Consider the following 15,375-nt stretch of genomic DNA (forward strand, 5'->3'; position numbering starts at 1 on the left):
ATTCTAGAGGCAATATGGAGTTATAATCCTCTTAATCAAATTGATACAAAAGCATGCAAAGGATTATAATCTTCTTAATCAAATTGATACAAAAGCATGCAAAGGATTATAATCTTCTTAATCAAATTGATACACAAGCATGCAAAGTAATATAATCCTCTTAATCATATTGATTTTGTTCTTTATGAAACTTAACAAGGAATTATGATCCCATATTCAGAATTCAAAAAGGTGATGAATAATTCTTATCAAATTTAATTGTATTACTAATGAAGCTTAACAATGAATGTGATAACTTGGTGATCACCATGTAGAATTATCATTACATGCTAATATTCAAAACATCGAATTGAAAACTTCAATCATCAATTGTCTTTCACTATCATAATTGAAACTTAAAATTTCCCAATTCAAGACATTATCTATCACTCTAATTTCTCACATACATATGCCAAAAAATTGGAACCTCATGAGAGCATTGCAAGGAAAATTTCATAATCTTTTCTTTTCTCTATTATTCATCCTGGTTCAAGGCTCCATCGGGAAAGAACCAGTAAGAAAACCCGATGTCTTTGCCACTACATCAAAATCAATTACAACTTACAAAATATTACAATTCAATGAGATTTCTTCAAGGATTCCACAAGAGAGCTTTTATCAAATGTCTACATTGCTTCTAGGAAAAACATGAAAGAGACAAGAACCAACATGGAGATAACAACACAAGGAGATAAGCAAAATGAGCATGCATTCCCACCCGGTTTCACAATAGGTCCAAAAATGGACCAATATAGGGGAAAGGTGGATTTTATCAATAGGAAAAGTCAATCACCATACCTTCACTTAACCCTTTCGGGGCTAAAATTTCAAGAACTTCCATTCTTTCACAAGGCCCTTTCGAGGCTATATCCACAAGGATTTTCATTCTATTCCACATTCAAGAATTCTCAATAACAACAAGGTATGGGATGACAAGTAGGGGCCCATACACCCTACCTTTTCTCCCTCCTCTCTCCATCAGAGGAGACTCTAGACTATTGAGGTCCAACTAATGCCCTTTCCCCAAGCATGGCCACTTCTTCCCTATCCAAGGGTGAGTGTTGCCAAAACATCCCCATGAAAACCTCTCAAAAACAATCAACACACCAAGAAGGCATATGAATAACATCAAAAGAAACAAGATAAAATCCCTCCCAAATCCATCCCCAACACACAAACAAGAAATGCATACCTACACAATGTCTCAAACATGATTCAAGCAAGATTTAAAACATGAACACACATAAAGAACCATTCATGGAGTGAAGAAATCCTACCTTCATAAAAAAAGTAATGGCAATGGTGGTTTGAGAAGAGCTTCCCTTTTCTTCCTTCAATCTTCAAAACTTCCTCCAAAACTAGAGGATTGGGTGACAAAACTAAACTCCTCCCAAAAATGCCTCTAAGTATGGTCCTTGACTCCACTAAGCTTCAAGTAACTCAAGATGGAGGTTTGGTTTCACTAACCCCAGTAAAAAGCAACCCATTTTCGAAATCAGCCTATAATAGGGTTTTTAAGAGACCCTAAGAGTCAACCTAGGAGGCTAAAGGGTTGGAAAGTACCCCCACCCATACCCTTACCCATAGGGGTACTTAATGTTAATGTTTCTAAGCCTTTAAAGGCTTATTAGGAACAATTAAAAGTTAGGAGAATAGTAATATCAAATTACATCCTTTAAAGAAATACAATATAAGGCTAGCACAAAATTAACAAGTAGTTTAGCTCCGCTTTTTTTCTTTTTTTTTTGTTGAGTTGTCTCGGCTAATTTTCCTGCACACTCATTGCACACATCAGTAGGTCCAAAACCACATGCATAATGTGAATTACATATTAGAGGAATTATATAAATTAAAGCATCCATTTCTCAATTAAATAGTTGTTTTGCTAATTCTACTCATATTTCTAACCTTTCGACTTGCATAACCAAATGTGTTAGTGTTGCATACATTTTCTTCATTGTTATGCATATTTAAAAGCATTAAATGACAAAATCAAATAACTGAAGTAACATCACACATCGTAAAAATAACTTAACAATGTTCAATGTATCCAATAATGTTCTGACATATCAACATGAGTATCAAAATAACAATGTATCATCAGTGCTAGGATGGGTCGAGGCGAGGCCTCACACCAATACATTATTCTTATCACATAAGAACATTTATGATGGTCTTTCAAGATGCACATTGATAAGGCTCATTCTACTATGCCATGCTTATATCTTTTTCTAGTAAGCATACAAATCCTATCTCTTTTGCCAAGTAAGCAAGATTGAACATTCATCATGAAGTTGACAACAGTCTAAATAATAGCTATATGAAAAGCTATCACTTAATCAAAATACTATACAGTATCTTACAACAAATAAAAACTAATTTCCAATAACTAGAAGATATTCCATTCACATGCACTATCATTGCATATGCATTAACACAAGTAACTTCCAAAGTAAAGCGAAATAAATCATTAAAAAGTTTTCTTAAACTCAACTCTTCAAGTTTTCATCCAAGTTTGTCTATAATGTTATTATGCATAACGATGATGAATTGGGGTTCATATTACACTTATATGATTTATCATGAGGAAGCATAATGCTAGTTCATTCATCGGTCATGGCATTACCTTACCTATACTAAATAATATAATGGACAACATTAATTCAAATATTTTATTCAACATGTACCATGTTTATTCATAATAATAATAAAATGAGTATCGTTTAGCATGATCCAACTAGTCATTACCCTAGGTAAATATGCAAAAATTTTAGATACATCTATATGAAGCATGTGCAATCATTTTTCATAGAAAGACATAGACACTTGGACAGTTTCTCCTAGCCTAACTACCATATATTTTCACTCATCACATTTTCCTACTAATAGTGACAAGAGAATAGCACAATTCCAAAGCATAAAATAAACCAATATTTCTTCACTTCCTTGGTAGATCTATATTCATCTTGCTATCAATTAGAAACTATACTCAAATTATGAAGTGTTTGTAAAGGATGTTTAACTAAGTTGGAAATTTACATCTATCTCCACTAGTAGACATCAATGGATGAATTTCACAATAGTTCAACTTTTAATCCTAGCAGTAATTATCAAGTTTGATTGATAAGTATTATTTTCAAAGCAAGTTCATTGTGTGAATCTCATATTAGAAATTATGTAATATTGTGACTTGAGATTACCACTATTCCAAAGAATTTAAGGAAAAAATATGGCCTATAATGTACAAAACACCCTTCAAAGGGTTGTCAGCAATAGTTAGTAAGCTACTTATACCCAAGTTTAATCCTTACACTTCATTAAGGAAAATTCCTATAAAGGCAAGAAGAAGCATTTCAAGAAGAAAAGGGAAAATCAAAGAATGACAAACCTAAGAAAGATCTATCCAAAATAAAATGCTTCGAATGTGAAAAGTTCAAACACTACAGATCTAATTTTCTGAAGATATCTAAACAACAAGTGAACTGTACAAACATCACTAAGCAAGAAGATAACTATGATCTTGAGAATCACATATTGTATTTGGCACTATCTAATGAAGTCCAAAGTAAAGCATGGGTAATTGATAGTGGATCTTCTCATCATATTACAGGATATAAATAAGCTCTAGACTCTATGTCAGAAAACATTAATGGTGAAGTCACCATCAGTGATAATTTAGCACATTCTGTCAAAGAAATCAAAAATTCAACCTTGAAACTAAAGTCAAGTAGTTCTCTACCTCTCAAAGGAGTACTCTAAGTACCACAAATAAAAAGGAATCTAATCTCGGTTATGGAACTTGAAGATGATGGACATAATGTTGCATTCATGGATGGTAAAGTCATAACCTAGGCTAAAAACTCCTCAATTAAGAAAGCAAACTTGATTGGTCAAAGAAAAGGGTATTTGTATGAATTAAATTCAGAACCTAGTCCACCTATTCGAGCCTAAATTAATGAAGTTGTACACATAAATAAAATATGGAACAGGAAGTTTAAGACATCTAAATTTCAAAACTTTATCAACCATGGAGAAGATGGTTATTGGTTTACCTAAACTGAATAAAGATCACTCAAGCGTATGCAAAGGATGCGCTCTAGGTAAGAACACCAAAAGTCCATTTCATGATAGTATTAGAAAAACTAACAATTTTTTGAAATTAATCCACTCATATTTATGTGGACCTATGTTTGTTCCTTCTCTTAGAGGATTCTAGTACTATATTCTATTTATAGATGACTTCTCTAGGAAAATTTGGATTTATTTCTTAAAATGCAAAGAATCAGAAAAAATTCTAAAGAGATTTAAAGAATTTAAAACCTTAATTGAAAACTTATCAGGACATAAAATTAAAACTTTTAGAACTGATAATGGAGGGGAATACACCTTAGATTTGTTTAAAAGGTTTTGTAAAGAAATAGGAATTAAAAGGGAGTATATCGTTCCTTACAACCCAAAACAAAATGGGGTAGTAGAAAGAAAAAATAGAACATTTATAGAAGTTGCTAGAGTTATGATATTTGATCAAAATCTAAAATATTATCTTTGGGCAGAAGCCTCTTGTACTATTGTCTATATTCAGAACAGAAACCGTCACTCCTACCTTAGAGATAAAACTCCTAAAGAAGTCTTTACTAAGGTTAAATCCAATATAAGTCATCTTACGATTTTTAGGTGCCCTGTATATATCCATGTTCCAAAAGAAAAGAGAACTAAGTTAGAACCCTCAGGGAGGAAAGATATTTTTGTAGGGTATAGTGAAACATCTAAAGCATATAAGATTTTCATACCTGGACAGAAAAACATTGAACTTAGTAGGGATGTAATTTTTGAAGAAGATTTAGCGTTCAAAAGAGCTCTAAGTTCTGAAGAACCCTCTCCTTTACTTAGCTCTAAAAGAAATATTGAAACCGAGTCTCAGAGGGAGAACATTGAAGAAATTGAATATGAAATTCAAAATCTTAATTTTGAAGAAACTCAAAATTTTAAGAAAAGGCCACTTTGGGCCATTTAGACAGTAGAAGAAGCACAAGACTTCATTGCACCATCTAGAACAATTAGAGAAAGCAAAAGACCCAAAAGATTTTCTAGTTATACACCAAACATGAATAATTTGTCTAAATCAAAACCAACCAATGTTTCAGATGCTATTAAACATACAACTTGGAAAGATGCTATAACGGAAGAATACCAATCTATTATGAAAAATGATATTTGGAAAATTGTTCCAAGACCTAAAAGAAAATATGTTGTTTCTTCCAAGTGGATACTTAAAATAAAGCATGTTGTTGATGATAGCATTGAAAAATATAAAGCCAGATTTGAAGCCAAGGGATTCTCTCAAAAAGGGGAGATTGATTATGAAGAAACATTTGCTCTTGTTGCCAGATACACCTCTGTAAGAGCAATCCTAGCCATTGCAGCATCGAAGGGATGGAACGTACATCAAATGGATGTAAAAATAGCATCGTTGAATGGAAAGACTATAGAAGAAGTATATTTGGAGCAACCAAAAGGATTTGAAACTCATGATCCTAATGTTTTTATTTGCAAGCTCAATAAAATTTTCTATGGGCTTAAACAGGCTCCAAGGACTTGGTATGAAAGAATTGATAAGTATCTCACAGGCTTAGGATTCTCCAAAAATGAAGCCAATCCAAATCTATATTATAAAAGGGATAAAGATCATATGGTAATTCTGATACTATATGTTGATGATTTACTAATAACAGGTGATGATCATCTCATAGATCAATGCAAGAAAGATCTAATTAGAGAATTTGAGATGAAAGACTTGGGACTCCTTCATTACTTCCTAGGATGGGAAGTACGAAAGAATTTTGACAGAATTATACTTAATCAAGGGAAGTATACATTAGATATTTTGAAGAGATTTGGAATGTGGAATTGCAAGTCTATGTCTTCTCCAATGGAGACTAATATACACAAACTTTAAAAAGTGGCAGCAGAATCACCTTTCATAGGTTCTACTCTCTACAAACAAATGATTGGGTCCCTTATGTACTTGGTAAATACAAGACCTAATATTTTCTATGTTGTTAATGCCTTAAGTCAGATTATGTGTGAGCCAAAGGAGATTCACCTAGTTGCAATCAAACACATTATGAGATACTTACAAGGCACTCTTAACCTTGGGCTCAAATATGAGAAAGTTGACTTGGATTTACATGGATTCACTAACTTGGATTGGGGTGGAAGTGTGCAAGATAGAAAAAGTACTTCAAGACATTGTTTCAGTTTAGGATTAGCAATGATAACTTGGATATGTAAAAAAATAGTCTTCAGTAGCACAAAGTTCCACAAAAGCCAAATACATTGCAGCAGCAATGGTGTCTCAGAAAGCAATTTGGCTTAGAAAGATACTTGTGGGATTATTTGGTCAAGCCATGAATCCTATGATTATTCATTGTGATAATCATAGTTCCATCAAACTTTCAGTGAATCCAGTTTTCCATGATAGGTCCAAGCATATCGAAACTCCTTACCATTATGTAAGAGATATGGTAGATAAGAATACTATAAAATTAGAATACATTTGCACTACAGATCAGACAGTAGATATTCTCACCAAACCTCTCTTTAGAGTGAAGATAGATCACTTCAGGAAAAGACTTGGTATGGTTGAATAGTAATTCATTTGTATTCTTTAAATTATTAATAAAATAATTTTATTGTTAGGCTATTGACTGTTATGGGCTCCACCATTTGTATTCATTATTTTAGAGGTGACAATCTCTAAGATAATGAACACTAGTATGAACAACATTATTGGCAATCTCTTAGATAATGTGTTAAACTAGTAGAGTTCTACTGTAAGATCTAGATGAGTTTAAGATCATATTGTGAAGTGGACATTACTATGTTCATAAATCACAATTTGGATGAAGGAAGAATTTTATTATTCTCCAGAGTTTATCATGTGTTCTGGTAGATCTTAAACTCAAGATCATGCTGTGAAATAGAAATACCAATACTTGTGAGTCACAACTTGGATAAATGAAGAATTTAATTATTCTATGGATTTATCATATATATTGTATTCTTTGCAATACTATTGTCACTAGTATTAGTGATATGTCATATCACAGCTTTAGTAATATAACATTGTATCATGTGTTTAATGATACCACATGCTAAGAAGATTCAGACAGATATAGAGAATCAATCCTTGCTTGCTCATCTTAATTGATGCTACTAGATATGATATCTCTCAATATGATTATCAAGTTAACAGTGAATGTTAAATCCATAACTTTCAATCATGTTGTTCTGAGTATAGATCATACTAATCTAATCTTGCATTAAATAGATCTAAAAGTTATTGTATTATCCTCTTAAGATATTGGCACCTATAATGAAATATTAGTTTGAAACTTACTAATCACCCTTGGTTAGTTTAGAACCTAAACTAAATGTTTGCATGAAAAGTTGTTGACTTCAAGAAGATGATTCAAAGGAGACTTTAAAAGGGACATGTCATTTGTAAGGACATGCGCCTTGATCTATATATTTAACAAGGGTGTGGTTGAAGTCTAAGGACACACAAGAAACAATAAAAGTCTGCTCCTTAGTCAATACTGCCTGAATACAACTTGCCGAAGTAAAAGACATTTCCAGATTTACACTTCTAGATTAATTCAAGATAGAACATTGAAGTTTATCTATAGCAAATAAAAAAGGTATAATCTAAGTTTGATTCACCTAAGAATTTGCATAAACTTTACATGGTATTAGAGCCAGGTTGTCGAACCTAGGCTTTGCAAATTAAATAATCAGACTTGATATATATCTAGCATCAGTCTCCTATCTTCAATGGCATACACAGTCAAACCTGAGGATAGGTTTGATAGGAAATGACACTTTGATGCCTCGAAATTCAAAATCATGATGATTCTTGAAGAAAATGATGTAAAACAATTTGTTAATTCAACATCCAGACAACCTACTGTTTAACCTCATAAATCTATCTGGAGTAAAGGACATAGGAAAGCCATTCAAATCATATTAGATGGAGTGAAAAATGATATAGTACCTATGTTAATGAAACATCAAACAACATTTTCTATGATGAATGCATTACTAAATGCATATAAGGTTAACAATGCAACTAGAGTTCTCGCACTAAAAAGACAACTAAATCACATAAAAATAAAGAAGGGAGAATCTATGAATTCTTACTTCCTAAGGGTTATCATCCTAAGAGATGGACTTGCAAGTATAGGAACCATCTTTAATGACATGGAACTAACATTGATGGCTATAGATGGATTACTAGACTCATGGGAAACATTCACACAAGGGGTAAGTGCTAGATATAATCTTCCTGACCTCAATAAACTTAAGTGAGATTGTCTTCAGGAAGAATCCAGAAAACTAAAAAAAGGAAGAAAATTAAAAACAGAAGATGAAGAACTTCATTTTCTTAATACAAATTCCTATAAAGGCAAGAAGAAGCATTTCAAGAAGAAAAGGGGTAATCAAAAGAATGACAAACCTAAGAAAGATCTATCCTAAATAAAATGCTTCAAATGTGAAAAGTTTGGACACTACAAATTTAATTGCCAGAAAATTCTAAACAACAAGAGAACTATACAAACATCACTAAGGAAGAAGATAACTATGATCCTGAGAATCATGGATTGTATTCGGCACTATCTACTGACGTCTCCAATAAAGCATGGGTGATTGATAGTGGATCTTCTCATCATACTATAGGATACAAAGAAGCTCTAGACTCTATGTCAGAAAATGTTAATGGTGAAGTCACCATCGGTAATAATTCATCACATTCTGTTTGTTCCTTGAAACTAAAATTAGGTAGTTCTCTACTTCTCAAAGGAGTGCTCTATGTACCAAGTATAAAAAGGAATCTAATCTTGGATACGAAACTTGAAGATGATGGACATAATGTTGCATTTATGGATGGTAAAGTCATAACCTGGACTAAAAACTCCTTAATTTAAAAAAAAAATTTGATTGGTCAAAGAAAAGGGTATTTTTATGAATTAAATTCATAACCTAGTCGACATATTCAAACCTTAATTCATGAAGCTATGAACATAAATGAAATATGGCACAAAAGGTTAGGACATCTAAATTTCAAAACTTTATCAACCATGGAGAAGATGGTTATTGGTTTACCTAAACTAAATAAAGATCACTCAAGAATATGCAAAGGATGCACTCTCGGCAAGAACACCAAAAGTCCATTTCATGATAGCACTAGAAAAATTAACAATGTCTAGGAATTAATCCACTCATATTTATGTGGACCTATGTCTGTTCCTTCTCTTGGAGGATTCTGGTACTATATTTTGTTCATAGATGACTTCTCTAGGAAAACTTGAATTTAGTTCTTAAAATGCAAAGAAACAGAAGAAATCCTAAAGAGATTTAAAGAATTTAAAACCTTAATTGATAACTTGTCAGGACATAAAATTAAAACTCTTAGAACTGATAATGGAGGGGAATACACCTTAGATTTGTTTAAAAGGTTTTGTAAAGAAATAGGAATTAAGAGGGAGTATATCATTCCTTACAACCCAAAATAAAATGGGGTAGCAAAAGGAAAGAATAAAACAATTATAGAAGCTACTAGAGCTATGATATTTGATCAAAATCTAGAATATTATCTTTGGTCAAAAGCCTCTTGTACTACTGTCTATATTCAAAATAGAAGCCCTCACTCCTACCTTAGAGATAAAACTCCTAAAGAAGTCTTTACTAAGGTTAAACCCAATATAAGTCATCTTAGGATTTTTGGGTGCCTTGTATATATCCATGTTCCAAAAGAAAAGAGAACTAAGTTAGAACCCTCAGGGAGGAAAGGTATTTTTGTAGGGTATAGTGAAACATCTAAAGTATATAAGATTTTCATATCTAGATAGAAAAATATTTAACTTAGTAGGGATGTAATTTTTGAAAAAGATTTAGCATTCAAAAGAGCCCTAATTTCTAAAGAACCCTCTCCTTTACTTAGTTCTGAAAGAAATACTGAAACTAAATCTCATAGGGAGAACATTGAAGAAATCGAAGACAAATTTCAAAATCATAATCTTGAAGAAACTCAAAATTTAAAGAAAATACTACTTTGGGCCATTAAGACTGTAGAGGAAGCACAAGACTTTTCTACACCATCCAAAACAATCAAAGAGAGCTAAAGACCCAAAAGATTTCTCTTATTGTTCCAGATTCTACCCCGATTCTACTAGATTGGGTCTTAAAAAGGGAAAGTAGTTTTAGCATAACTGAAGTGTCGTTCTCCTCCAGCTTTACTAAGGAAATCAATATATAAATGCTCAGTACATTACTAACATCCACAAAGGCCAACCAAATCAGACCTGGATGTTCTGTGCAAAGCCAAGAATGAATCCCTAAAAGCCTGCCAATATCCTCCATATCTTTTTTTTGAAAAAGACCTCTCTCATCTAGTGATATAATTCAGTTGAGACAAGGAATTGTGTCAGTTACCGAGAAAGTAGTGGGATAATGAATGAAATACCTTAGTGGTTGAGAGAAGACGTGGGGTTCTTTAAATATTATAATGGTTTCTTATCATTAACTATAGTTTATGAAAATGGTTCATTTTTCCATCCACGTAGAATATGATGCCATTTTATTCGGTGAGAAGAAGTGGGGTGTGACAACAGTCCTCCCACAACCTCCCTGGCATCTTTCTCTTCCTTTGTCCTCTTCTCTACAATCCTCGTCCATGGAGTAGGAGTAATCTAATAGACTATCCATTCGAAGAATCATGAATCTCCATGCTCCCTAATAGTAACTACCTTTTGATTCTTGCGAACTATGTCAAATATTCTGAATCTTCAGGACCTTCAGATTTAATCCTTGTGATTTATCTTGCAAATCTCGCGATGTCCCAAATTTCAATCAGATATTACCTACTTTTTTATGTGCGTTGTAGAATTTCTATCACTAGGTCAACTATTGTTCCCTGGAGGGGGCTTTCAAGGAGGTCTTCTAAAAAAATTATTAGAGTGCATGCTTAAAATAAACCAATATTTCTTCACTTCCCCAATAGATCTATATTTATCATGCTATCAATTAGAAATGATACTCAAATTATGAAGTGTTTGTAGAGGATGTTTAACTAAGTGGAAAATTTACATCTATCTCCACTAGTAGACATCGACGGATGAATTTCATAGTAGTTCAACTTTTAATCCCAATAGTAGTTATCAAGTTTGATTGATAAGTTTTATTTTCAAAGCAAGTTCATTGTGTGAATCTCAAATTAGAATTTATGTAATATTGTGACTTGAGTTCACCATTGTTCCAAAGAATTTAAGGAAAATATATGGCTTATAATATACAATACACCCTTCGAAGGGTTGTCAACAATAGTTAGTCAACTACAATATATACAGGATACCCAAGTTTAAATCCTCACACTTCATTAAGGCAATCTGCATTTCAAAATATAATTGATCACAACCATAAATTTTAGATGTTCGAATGAAGAATATGTAGAGGGACTAAAAAGAATCTTTACTCTTAATCAGTCTAGCAATGACAATGTCCTAGGTACCTTTACACGAAAACAATCATAATGTGAAAAAAATTGCTAACCATATTGTGGTAGAGAATCTCACTCTCTGTGTTACAATAAATCATATTTTCCCGAGTGACGATAAATTAGTAATGTTTATAATCAAAAATGAGTAATCCAGTTCTTTAATAGAGGATTTAAGTTTAGAAGCAAAAAATAGCAAAATAATTTGCAAAAAAAGGCAAGAAAAGCAGATAGAGTTTGCCATTTTCTCTTGAAGCCCTGGACCGATGTGTATCTTGCATAACTGAAGTGAAGAAGGTTTAGAAGTCGATTCCTTTCCACTCCCTAGGAAGGCAATCAAGTGTGTGTTTCCTTAAACTCTTCATTTTCACCTCTTCCATAATTGTTGAAATCCAATCTCCCTCCCTGCCCACAATGACTTTTTGGGGAAACAAACAGAGTTGTGGAAAAAAATGGTGTCTCATTTGTTGAAAAACATCATTGTTTCTATGCAAGTTCATCTCTTCTATGAAAATGGGTTGAAGGACTAACCATGAAGAACTGAAGGATTATGAATGAAAAAGTGATGAAATGGTGTGGAAGAAGCTTGCTAAAGGTAGAGTTATGCCCTATCTAGAGAAATTGCATGGAAATAACCCAAAATTTTCTAGAAGTTTTGCAGAGATCTAGAAAAATGGAAAGGCCACTATCTACAGAAGGAGTATTCACGTAACTATGGACTTAATTGTTGAAATCACAAGGTTACCCAACATTGGTATGAATTTTTTTAAAGATTTGAAATATTCAAAGACTGTGATGCTTAAATTTCCTAAAGACAAAAAGGAGAAAGCTCTCCTAGTTAAGCATGAATTAGATTTCTTTAAAAGAGCCAAATCAAACTTTTCTGGGTTAATATACTTAAAGTGGTTATGAGGTATTTCTCTTTGGATAGAAGGTATACAAGGGTCCATAATTTTCACTTCGTCTTTTTAAATCATTTGCACCACAAAATATTGATATTTTTTCCTTATTATCTATACAATTCTCTAGTGAGAAGAATTAAGAAGAATAGGAAAGACCCAACGAAACATGTTCTTCATGAACAGTTGATTTTGCTAATTTATGAGCACTTTAGAGATAACAAGTTAGGTTCTTTACTAGAACCGGAAAAGGAGAAAAGCAAGAGAAAAGGGGAGGAATCATTCTTCAAAAAAATAAAAAAATCTACCCGAGGTAAAAATAAGGAGAATTCAAAAATGGAGGTTTGTGACAGTGATGATTATATCACTAAAGATGAAGAGGATGATATCTTTACGAGTGACTCAAACAAGGAAAAGAATGGAAGCTAGGTTGAGAATCACAAAAAGGGCATGTTAAATGTCAGAGAAATCTTGGGTAAAAAAGAGCATACAAAGGACATGATCACTAAATCTACTTGGATTATGAGAAGAATCTCTCCCAAGTGAAGAAAGACAAGGTTGGCCAGATCTACAAAGGATTTGAAGAAGAGGTGGCCTCCATTCTTCAAAAACTAGTGGAGAGGAGTCTAAGAAGAGTTTAGAATCTGTGACAATGGAGAAGAAAATGGATGGAGAGATTAAGGACAAAATTGAGAAGGGTACAAAAATTGAATTTGGAGAGGAGATCAAGGATGATAATAAAAAGGGAAAGGAGAATTTTGAAGATAAGAAGAATATGGATGAAAATATTATTAGGGTAGAACTTGATCGACTACAAGAGGAAGTGAATGCTAGTGTTACCAAGGAGAAAGACAACATTTTGGACATGAAGATAGGTGGTGTTAGGAATGAGGCAGTCAAGGTTAATCCTAATCTTGTGGGTTATGAGGATTCTACTACCCCTCTGCAAGAGGTCTCCATCTCAAACCTTGGTGGTCCTATTCTGAATGTTGAAGAAGATATCATGAAGGATAAATCCATTCATCTGGACTCAAAAGACCTCAAAGATGATAGGGATAGCACGTTGGGTGTTCTTTAGATAGCTAAGGCTACATATATTTATTCGTTTTGAATGAACAAATGGATGGTAAATGAAGTTTCTAATCTTCATAAAAAATAAAAAGGATTGAGCATAACATGGAGAAATAAGTCAATGTTGTTTAAGGAAAGATGTTTGAAACTAGGAAGATTATCAGAGATATGGTTAATGAAGATCAAGCTAAGGCCATGATAGAACTGAAATCTAAGGATATAATGGATGATAAAATGCAGAACATGATAGACAAAATTGAGCATAATGAGACTCTTCTTAGGCCTTTTACATCCATAATCGTGAGGGTCTAAACGTTGCTAGTAGTAACGTGAAACATGTCTATGTTATACTAAAGAAAAGAAATAGCAAGATTATCAAAGTGGATTTTGAAAAGGAATCAATTATAGGCCAAACAAGGGACCAAGGAAAAGAACTCAAGACAGCTTGAGGAAGAAAGCTTCAAAAGAATCTAAGGACCAAGAGCCCTCTGAGATCAATGAAATCAAACTAGCTTTTCAGAAGATGGAGGAACTCAAGATGGAAACTACAGAGTTCCTCAAAGAGATAGTTTAACATCCTGCTTTATGTTTTGGTTTGTAATGATTTTCCTATTGTACTAGTTGAAACTATTAGTTGACTATTATTTTTTTTCGATATGTAGTCTTTTTTCCTTCTTGTTTTGTTTATTTTGGTATGTCTTGTTTTGGTCTGATGTGACTATGAGATTAATGAATATACAATTGTAATGTTGGTCAAAAGGATTTTAAGTCCCCTTCAAAACCTATTTTTGAATTAGTCCAAAAAAAAAAAAATTCATCAATATCAATACCTTCACCAACCATATCCATACTCTTCAATTATTCCAACCAATTCACCAAATTCAACAAAATAAAACTTAGTCTCAATCTCACTAATAATTCTATCATCAACGTCAACTATCTCATTACCAACCTCAATAGAAAGAAATTCCTAACTTACTCAACTTGTTTGTTGGATTCAATGAACTAATTATGAAACTCACTCACAACCACATCTACCTTGTCCTATAAAATATATTTCATAATTAATTTCAAAACATTCACAGGTGTCGTTACCTCATCAAGCTTTACCTCCTTCGTTGTTGCAATTGTAGCTTGCATCTTCCTCCTTTGAATGTTTCTTATAATAGACCAAATGATGCACATATTGATCAGTAAGTGCAAACTCAAATTCTCTATCTCCTTAGTATCCTCCTCATGCTCTCTCTCTAGTTTTGAGTTCCTACACCAACCAACTAATGCACTTCAGATATCAATCTTCATCTCATCTTTGAGGTCTACAAACATCTTCTTTACTCTTCTAGGGTTCATCCTAATTATGACATATATCCCTTCCCAAGGTGCAGGTGCCTCAATTTGAACATATAATTGAAAGATCCCAACTGCCTCTCACTAGATCTATTCAACGTCCTCACAACTTACTTTGATTTAGTGATATTTCCATCGATGGTATGGCTCAAGGATAACAAACCACTCCAAGTTTCACTAACTTTAAAAGCTCCTTCTATGACATCATCTCACAAATCCTCTATAATCACGAGTTAGGTCCACATTATATAATGTGATAGCAAGCCATCAAGACTTGGAAGCTTTGGAATAATGATCTTTAAAAATTTCCATCTCAAGAAAGAAATTAGGTTTGATACCAAATGATTTAGTCATAGATGGAGGGACCTCAAAGAGATTTGTCCAATCCATGCATCCCAAGTCACACACCAAAAATAACCTACTATAAAAATAACAATGAACAAAAAATATACCCATTTAGACCTTCCC

Source organism: Cupressus sempervirens, chromosome 2 (genome assembly GCF_028749045.1).
Source record: "Cupressus sempervirens isolate cs-2001-9-10 chromosome 2, ASM2874904v1, whole genome shotgun sequence".
NCBI classification, from domain to species: Eukaryota; Viridiplantae; Streptophyta; class Pinopsida; order Cupressales; family Cupressaceae; genus Cupressus; species Cupressus sempervirens.